Below are 8,277 nucleotides of genomic sequence, written 5' to 3'. Positions count from 1 at the left end.
GAAATGACGGTCAGTTTTGTTCAAAATCGACGAAATCATCGAGATTTGCGAGCGGTTCCGCTTGTTTAGACGTTGAAACTGGCATGCATTACATTCTGCACGTTAAATGGAGTAAAAAGAGCGCTTAAACGTCGAAATATCTCAAGCGGGAAGAAAATGACGGTCAGTTTTGGTCAAAATCGACGAAATCATCGGGATTTGGGAGCTGTTCCGCTTGTTTATACGTTGAAACTGGCATGCATTACATTCTGCACGTTAAATGGAGTAAAAAGAGCGATTAAACGTCGAAATATCTCAAACGGGAAGGAAATGACTGTCAGTTTTGGTCAAAATCGACGAAATCATCGAGATTTGCGAGCTGTTCCGCTTGTTTCGAAGCTGAAACTGGCGTGCATTGCATTCTGCACGTTAAATGGAGTAAAAAGAGCGCTTAAACCTCGAAATATCTCAAACGGGAAGGAAATAACGGTTAGTTTTCGTCAAAATCGACGAATTCATCGAGATTTGCGAGCTGTTCCGCTTGATTCGAAGCTGAAACTGGCGTGCATTGCATTCTGCAAGTTAAATGGAGTAAAAAGAGCGCTTAAACGTCGAAATATCTCAAGCGGGCAGGAAATGACGGTCAGTTTTGGTCAAAATCGACGAAATCATCGGGATTTGGGAGCTGTTCCGCTTAGTTAAACGTTGAAGCAGGCATGCATTACATTCTGCACGTCAAATGGAGTAAAAAGAGTGCTTAAACGTCATAATATCTCAAACGGGAAGGAAATGACGGTCAGTTTTGTTCAAAATCGACGAAATCATCGAGATTTGCGAGCGGTTCCGCCTGTTTAGACGTTGAAACTGGCACGCATTGCATTCTGCACGTTAAATGGAGTAAAAAGAGCGCTTAAACGTCGAAATATCTCAAACGGGAAGGAAACGACGGTCAGTTTTGGTCAAAATCGACGAAATCATCGAGATTTGCAAGCTGTTCCGCTTGTTTCGTAGCTGAAACTTGCGTGCATTGCATTCTGCAAGTTAAATGGAGTAAAAAGAGCGCTTAAACGTCGAAATATCTCAAGCGGGCAGGAAATGACGGTCAGTTTTGGTCAAAATCGACGAAATCATCGAGATTTGCGAGCTGTTCCGCTTGTTCGGAAGCAGAAACTGGCGTGTATTACATTCTGCACGTTAAATGGAGTAAAAAGAGCGCTTAAACGTCGAAATATCTCAAGCGGGCATGAAATGACGGTCAGTTTTGGTCAAAATCGACAAAATCATCATGATTTGGGAGCTGTTCCGCTTGTTTAGACGTTGAAACTGGCATGCATTACATTCTGCACGTTAAATGGAGTAAAAAGAGCGCTTAAACGTCGAAATATCTCAAACGGGAAGGAAATGACGGTTAGTATTGGTCAAAATCGACGAAATCATCGAGATTTGCGAGCTGTTCCGCTTGTTTCGAAGCTGAAACTGGCGTGTATTACATTCTGCACGTTAAATGGAGTAAAAAGAGCGCTTAAACGTCGAAATACCTCAAACGGGAAGGAAATAACGGTTAGTTTTCGTCAAAATCGACGAATTCATCGAGATTTGCGAGCTGTTCCGCTTGTTTCGAAGCTGAAACTGGCGTGCATTGCATTCTGCAAGTTAAATGGAGTAAAAAGGGCGCTTAAACGTCGAAATATCTCAAGCGGGCATGAAATGACGGTCAGTTTTGGTCAAAATCGACAAAATCATCATGATTTGGGAGCTGTTCCGCTTGTTTAGACGTTGAAACTGGCATGCATTACATTCTGCACGTTAAATGGAGTAAAAAGAGCGCTTAAACGTCGAAATATCTCAAGCGGGAAGGAAATGACGCTCAGTTTTGGTCAAAATCGACGAAATCATCGGGATTTGGGAGCTGTTCCGCTTGTTTAGACGTTGAAACTGGCATACATTACATTCTGCACGTTAAATGGAGTAAAAAGTGCGATTAAAAGTCGAAATATCTCAAACGGGAAGGAAATGACTGTCAGTTTTGGTCAAAATCGACGAAATCATCGAGATTTGCGAGCTGTTCCGCTTGTTTCGAAGCTGAAACTGGCGTGCATTGCATTCTGCACGTTAAATGGAGTAAAAAGAGCGCTTAAACGTCGAAATATCTCAAGCGGGAAGGAAATGACGGTTAGTTTTGGTCAAAATCGACGAAATCATCCGGATTTGGGAGCTGTTCCGCTTGTTTAGACGTTGAAACTGGCATACATTACATTCTGCACGTTAAATGGAGTAAAAAGAGCGCATAAACCTCGAAATATCTCAAACGGGAAGGAAATGACGATTAGTTTTCGTCAAAATCGACGAAATCATCGAGATTTGCGAGCTGTTCCGCTTGTTCGGAAGCTGAAACTGGCGTGTATTACATTCTGCACGTTAAATGGAGTAAAAAGAGCGCTTATACGTCGAAATATCTCAAACGGGAAGGAAATGACGATTAGTTTTCGTCAAAATCGACGAAATCATCGAGATTTGCGAGCTGTTCCGCTTGTTCGGATGCTGAAACTGGCGTGTATTACATTCTGCACGTTAAATGGAGTAAAAAGAGCGCTTATACGTCGAAATATCTCAAACGGGAAGGAAATGACGGATAGTTTTCGTCAAAATCGACGAAATCATCGAGATTTGCGAGCTGTTCCGCTTGTTTCGAAGCTGAAACTGGCGTGTATTACATTCTGCACGTTAAATGGAGTAAAAAGAGCGCTTAAACGTCGAAATATCTCAAGCGGGCATGAAATGACGGTCAGTTTTGGTCAAAATCGACGAAATCATCGGGATTTGGGAGCTGTTCCGCTTAGTTAAACGTTGAAGCAGGCATGCATTACATTCTGCACGTCAAATGGAGTAAAAAGAGTGCTTAAACGTCAAAATATCTCAAACGGGAAGGAAATGACGGTCAGTTTTGTTCAAAATCGACGAAATCATCGAGATTTGCGAGCGGTTCCGCTTGTTTAGACGTTGAAACTGGCACGCATTGCATTCTGCAAGTTAAATGGAGTAAAAAGAGCGCTTAAACGTCGAAATATCTCAAGCGGGCAGGAAATGACGGTCAGTTTTGGTCAAAATCGACGAAATCATCGGGATTGGGGAGCTGTTCCGCTTGTTTAGACGTTGAAACTGGCATGCATTACATTCTGCACGTTAAATGGAGTAAAAAGAGCGATTAAACGTCGAAATATCTCAAACGGGAAGGAAATGACTGTCAGTTTTGGTCAAAATCGACGAAATCATCGAGATTTGCGAGCTGTTCCGCTTGTTTCGAAGCTGAAACTGGCGTGCATTGCATTCTGCACGTTAAATGGAGTAAAAAGAGCGCTTAAACCTCGAAATATCTCAAACGGGAAGGAAATAACGGTTAGTTTTCGTCAAAATCGACGAATTCATCGAGATTTGCGAGCTGTTCCGCTTGATTCGAAGCTGAAACTGGCGTGCATTGCATTCTGCAAGTTAAATGGAGTAAAAAGAGCGCTTAAACGTCGAAATATCTCAAGCGGGCAGGAAATGACGGTCAGTTTTGGTCAAAATCGACGAAATCATCGGGATTTGGGAGCTGTTCCGCTTAGTTAAACGTTGAAGCAGGCATGCATTACATTCTGCACGTCAAATGGAGTAAAAAGAGTGCTTAAACGTCAAAATATCTCAAACGGGAAGGAAATGACGGTCAGTTTTGTTCAAAATCGACGAAATCATCGAGATTTGCGAGCGGTTCCGCCTGTTTAGACGTTGAAACTGGCACGCATTGCATTCTGCACGTTAAATGGAGTAAAAAGAGCGCTTAAACGTCGAAATATCTCAAACGGGAAGGAAACGACGGTCAGTTTTGGTCAAAATCGACGAAATCATCGAGATTTGCAAGCTGTTCCGCTTGTTTCGTAGCTGAAACTTGCGTGCATTGCATTCTGCAAGTTAAATGGAGTAAAAAGAGCGCTTAAACGTCGAAATATCTCAAGCGGGCAGGAAATGACGGTCAGTTTTGGTCAAAATCGACGAAATCATCGGGATTTGGGAGCTGTTCCGCTTGTTTAGACGTTGAAACTGGCATGCATTACATTCTGCACGTTAAATGGAGTAAAAAGAGTGCTTAAACGTCGAAATATCTCAAACGGGAAGGAAATGACGGTCAGTTTTGGTCAAAATCGACGAAATCATCGAGATTTGCAAGCTGTTCCGCTTGTTTCGTAGCTGAAACTTGCGTGCATTGCATTCTGCAAGTTAAATGGAGTAAAAAGAGCGCTTAAACGTCGAAATATCTCAAGCGGGCAGGAAATGACGGTTAGTTTTGGTCAAAATCGACAAAATCATCATGATTCGGGAGCTGTTCCGCTTGTTTAGACGTTGAAACTGGCATGCATTACATTCTGCACGTTAAATGGAGTAAAAAGAGCGCTTAAACGTCGAAATATCTCAAGCGGGAAGGAAATGACGCTCAGTTTTGGTCAAAATCGACGAAATCATCGGGATTTGGGAGCTGTTCCGCTTGTTTAGACGTTGAAACTGGCATACATTACATTCTGCACGTTAAATGGAGTAAAAAGAGCGCTTAAACCTCGAAATATCTCAAACGGGAAGGAAATGACGATTTGTTTTCGTCAAAATCGACGAAATCATCGAGATTTGCGAGCTGTTCCGCTTGTTCGGAAGCAGAAACTGGGGTGTATTACATTCTGCACGTTAAATGGAGTAAAAAGAGAGCTTATACGTCGAAATATCTCAAACGGGAAGGAAATGACGGTTAGTTTTCGTCAAAATCGACGAAATCATCGAGATTTGCGAGCTGTTCCGCTTGTTTCGAAGCTGAAACTGGCGTGTATTACATTCTGCACGTTAAATAGAGTAAAAAGAGCGCTTAAACCTCGAAATATCTCAAACGGGAAGGAAATGACGATTAGTTTTCGTCAAAATCGACGAAATCATCGAGATTTGCGAGGTGTTCCGCTTGTTTAGACGTTGAAACTGGCATGGATTACATTCTGCACGTTAAATGGAGTAAAAAGAGCGCTTAAACGTCGAAATATCTCAAGCGGGAAGGAAATGACGCTCAGTTTTGGTCAAAATCGACGAAATCATCGGGATTGGGGAGCTGTTCCGCTTGTTTAGACGTTGAAACTGGCATGCATTACATTCTGCACGTTAAATGGAGTAAAAAGAGCGATTAAACGTCGAAATATCTCAAACGGGAAGGAAATGACTGTCAGTTTTGGTCAAAATCGACGAAATCATCGAGATTTGCGAGCTGTTCCGCTTGTTTCGAAGCTGAAACTGGCGTGCATTGCATTCTGCACGTTAAATGGAGTAAAAAGAGCGCTTAAACCTCGAAATATCTCAAACGGGAAGGAAATAACGGTTAGTTTTCGTCAAAATCGACGAATTCATCGAGATTTGCGAGCTGTTCCGCTTGATTCGAAGCTGAAACTGGCGTGCATTGCATTCTGCAAGTTAAATGGAGTAAAAAGAGCGCTTAAACGTCGAAATATCTCAAGCGGGCAGGAAATGACGGTCAGTTTTGGTCAAAATCGACGAAATCATCGGGATTTGGGAGCTGTTCCGCTTAGTTAAACGTTGAAGCAGGCATGCATTACATTCTGCACGTCAAATGGAGTAAAAAGAGTGCTTAAACGTCAAAATATCTCAAACGGGAAGGAAATGACGGTCAGTTTTGTTCAAAATCGACGAAATCATCGAGATTTGCGAGCGGTTCCGCCTGTTTAGACGTTGAAACTGGCACGCATTGCATTCTGCACGTTAAATGGAGTAAAAAGAGCGCTTAAACGTCGAAATATCTCAAACGGGAAGGAAACGACGGTCAGTTTTGGTCAAAATCGACGAAATCATCGAGATTTGCAAGCTGTTCCGCTTGTTTCGTAGCTGAAACTTGCGTGCATTGCATTCTGCAAGTTAAATGGAGTAAAAAGAGCGCTTAAACGTCGAAATATCTCAAGCGGGCAGGAAATGACGGTCAGTTTTGGTCAAAATCGACGAAATCATCGGGATTTGGGAGCTGTTCCGCTTGTTTAGACGTTGAAACTGGCATGCATTACATTCTGCACGTTAAATGGAGTAAAAAGAGTGCTTAAACGTCGAAATATCTCAAACGGGAAGGAAATGACGGTCAGTTTTGGTCAAAATCGACGAAATCATCGAGATTTGCAAGCTGTTCCGCTTGTTTCGTAGCTGAAACTTGCGTGCATTGCATTCTGCAAGTTAAATGGAGTAAAAAGAGCGCTTAAACGTCGAAATATCTCAAGCGGGCAGGAAATGACGGTCAGTTTTGGTCAAAATCGACAAAATCATCATGATTCGGGAGCTGTTCCGCTTGTTTAGACGTTGAAACTGGCATGCATTACATTCTGCACGTTAAATGGAGTAAAAAGAGCGCTTAAACGTCGAAATATCTCAAGCGGGAAGGAAATGACGCTCAGTTTTGGTCAAAATCGACGAAATCATCGGGATTTGGGAGCTGTTCCGCTTGTTTAGACGTTGAAACTGGCATACATTACATTCTGCACGTTAAATGGAGTAAAAAGAGCGCTTAAACCTCGAAATATCTCAAACGGGAAGGAAATGACGATTTGTTTTCGTCAAAATCGACGAAATCATCGAGATTTGCGAGCTGTTCCGCTTGTTCGGAAGCAGAAACTGGGGTGTATTACATTCTGCACGTTAAATGGAGTAAAAAGAGAGCTTATACGTCGAAATATCTCAAACGGGAAGGAAATGACGGTTAGTTTTCGTCAAAATCGACGAAATCATCGAGATTTGCGAGCTGTTCCGCTTGTTTCGAAGCTGAAACTGGCGTGTATTACATTCTGCACGTTAAATAGAGTAAAAAGAGCGCTTAAACCTCGAAATATCTCAAACGGGAAGGAAATGACGATTAGTTTTCGTCAAAATCGACGAAATCATCGAGATTTGCGAGGTGTTCCGCTTGTTTAGACGTTGAAACTGGCATGCATTACATTCTGCACGTTAAATGGAGTAAAAAGAGCGCTTAAACGTCGAAATATCTCAAGCGGGAAGGAAATGACGCTCAGTTTTGGTCAAAATCGACGAAATCATCGGGATTTGGGAGCTGTTCCGCTTGTTTAGACGTTGAAACTGGCATACATTACATTCTGCACGTTAAATGGAGTAAAAAGAGCGATTAAAAGTCGAAATATCTCAAACGGGAAGGAAATGACTGTCAGTTTTGGTCAAAATCGACGAAATCATCGAGATTTGCGAGCTGTTCCGCTTGTTTCGAAGCTGAAACTGGCGTGCATTGCATTCTGCACGTTAAATGGAGTAAAAAGAGCGCTTAAACGTCGAAATATCTCAAGCGGGAAGGAAATGACGGTTAGTTTTGGTCAAAATCGACGAAATCATCCGGATTTGGGAGCTGTTCCGCTTGTTTAGACGTTGAAACTGGCATGCATTACATTCTGCACGTTAAATGGAGTAAAAAGAGCGCTTAAACGTCGAAATATCTCAAGCGGGAAGGAAATGACGGTTAGTTTTGGTCAAAATCGACGAAATCATCCGGATTTGGGAGCTGTTCCGCTTGTTTAGACGTTGAAACTGGCATGCATTGCATTCTGCACGTTAAATGGAGTAAAAAGAGCGCTTAAACGTCGAAATATCTCAAGCGGGAAGGAAATGACGGTTAGTTTTGGTCAAAATCGACGAAATCATCCGGATTTGGGAGCTGTTCCGCTTGTTTAGACGTTGAAACTGGCATGCATTACATTCTGCACGTTAAATGGAGTAAAAAGAGCGATTAAACGTCGAAATATCTCAAACGGGAAGAAAATGACTGTCAGTTTTGGTCAAAATCGACGAAATCATCGAGATTTGCGAGCTGTTCCGCTTGTTTCGAAGCTGAAACTTTCGTGTATTACATTCTGCAAGTTAAATGGAGTAAAAAGAGCGCTTAAACGTCGAAATACCTCAAACGGGAAGGAAATAACGGTTAGTTTTGGTCAAAATCGACGAAATCATCGAGATTTGCGAGCTGTTCCGCTTGTTTCGAAGCTGAAACTTTCGTGTATTACATTCTGCAAGTTAAATGGAGTAAAAAGAGCGCTTAAACGTCGAAATACCTCAAACGGGAAGGAAATAACGGTTAGTTTTCGTCAAAATCGACGAAATCATCGAGATTTGCGAGCTGTTCCGCTTGTTTAGACGTTGAAACTGGCATGCATTACATTCTGCACGTTAAATGGAGTAAAAAGAGTGCTTAAACGTCGAAATATCTCAAACGGGAAGGAAATGACGGTCAGT

Source organism: Bombus flavifrons, chromosome 15 (assembly GCF_040668555.2).
Source record: "Bombus flavifrons isolate JBK064 chromosome 15, iyBomFlav1_principal, whole genome shotgun sequence".
Classification (NCBI taxonomy): Eukaryota; Metazoa; Arthropoda; class Insecta; order Hymenoptera; family Apidae; genus Bombus; species Bombus flavifrons.
Note: the sequence above shows the minus strand (reverse complement) of the source record.